Raw genomic sequence first — 929 nt, forward strand, 5'->3', positions numbered from 1 at the left:
GTGTGAGTTTAAATAGTTTCAAGGTATTTAAATTATTCTCAGTAATTTATTTTAAACCAGAAGTGTGTATGGGCGCATTTTTGGACTGTTATTTAAAATACTGTACACATGTCCTTTTCTTTCCTTTTCCTTTTCTTTTCTTTTTCGTTTTTCCTTTTCCTTTTTTTTCCCTTCCTTTCCTGTGCGTCACTCTCCCTCACTCTCCCGTGCTCTCTCTCACTCTCATTTTTGTCCCAAATCAAACGGATCTTGAACCAAGGAAAGATTTAAAGAAGTTTTCAACGTCAAGAGAAGGATTCGAGGTAAGATTACTGAAAGAACCTCTCTTGAATCTCAAGTTTTTGAATTTCAAAACTTATTTTTGGTTCAAACCGGATTTTGATGGTTTTTGAGTAAAACTAAAGTAGAAATTGGAGATCTTGGGTTCTTTAGACTTGTTTTAGGACCTAGAACCCAGATCTAGTGGTTTTCCTTTGAAATATCTCGATTTGGGACTGGATTTGTAAGTTTTGGACTGATTTCTGCAAGTTTCTCTCGCGTAGCTGATTCTACCGGTCGACCTGTACGGTCGACCGGATCACATGGAAACCGATCGACTTATGCGGTCGACCGGACTGTAGGCTGACTGGTCGACCGGTGTGCACACTACCGGTTGACCGGTAGTGTTGTACTGCTCTGTCACCGGTCGACCGGTTGACACGAGGTTTGACCCTATTTGGCCTGAAAATGCTGTTTTGACCTCTGTTTTTTTGGAGAACCCAAATTAGCTTCATTTAGGGACTTGAGACAGATGGATTAGCATTGTTAATCCTTGATTTGAGATTGAAAACCCTTGAAATGATAATTTGAAACATGAAAATGGATAAGGGCACACTAATAAGAAATCTTGGTTGAAAATTGAGATTTGGATTGCTTTAGGAATGAGAATT

The sequence above is a fragment of the Morus notabilis genome, unplaced genomic scaffold (assembly GCF_000414095.1).
Source record: "Morus notabilis unplaced genomic scaffold, ASM41409v2 Scaffold1865, whole genome shotgun sequence".
Taxonomy (NCBI): domain Eukaryota; kingdom Viridiplantae; phylum Streptophyta; class Magnoliopsida; order Rosales; family Moraceae; genus Morus; species Morus notabilis.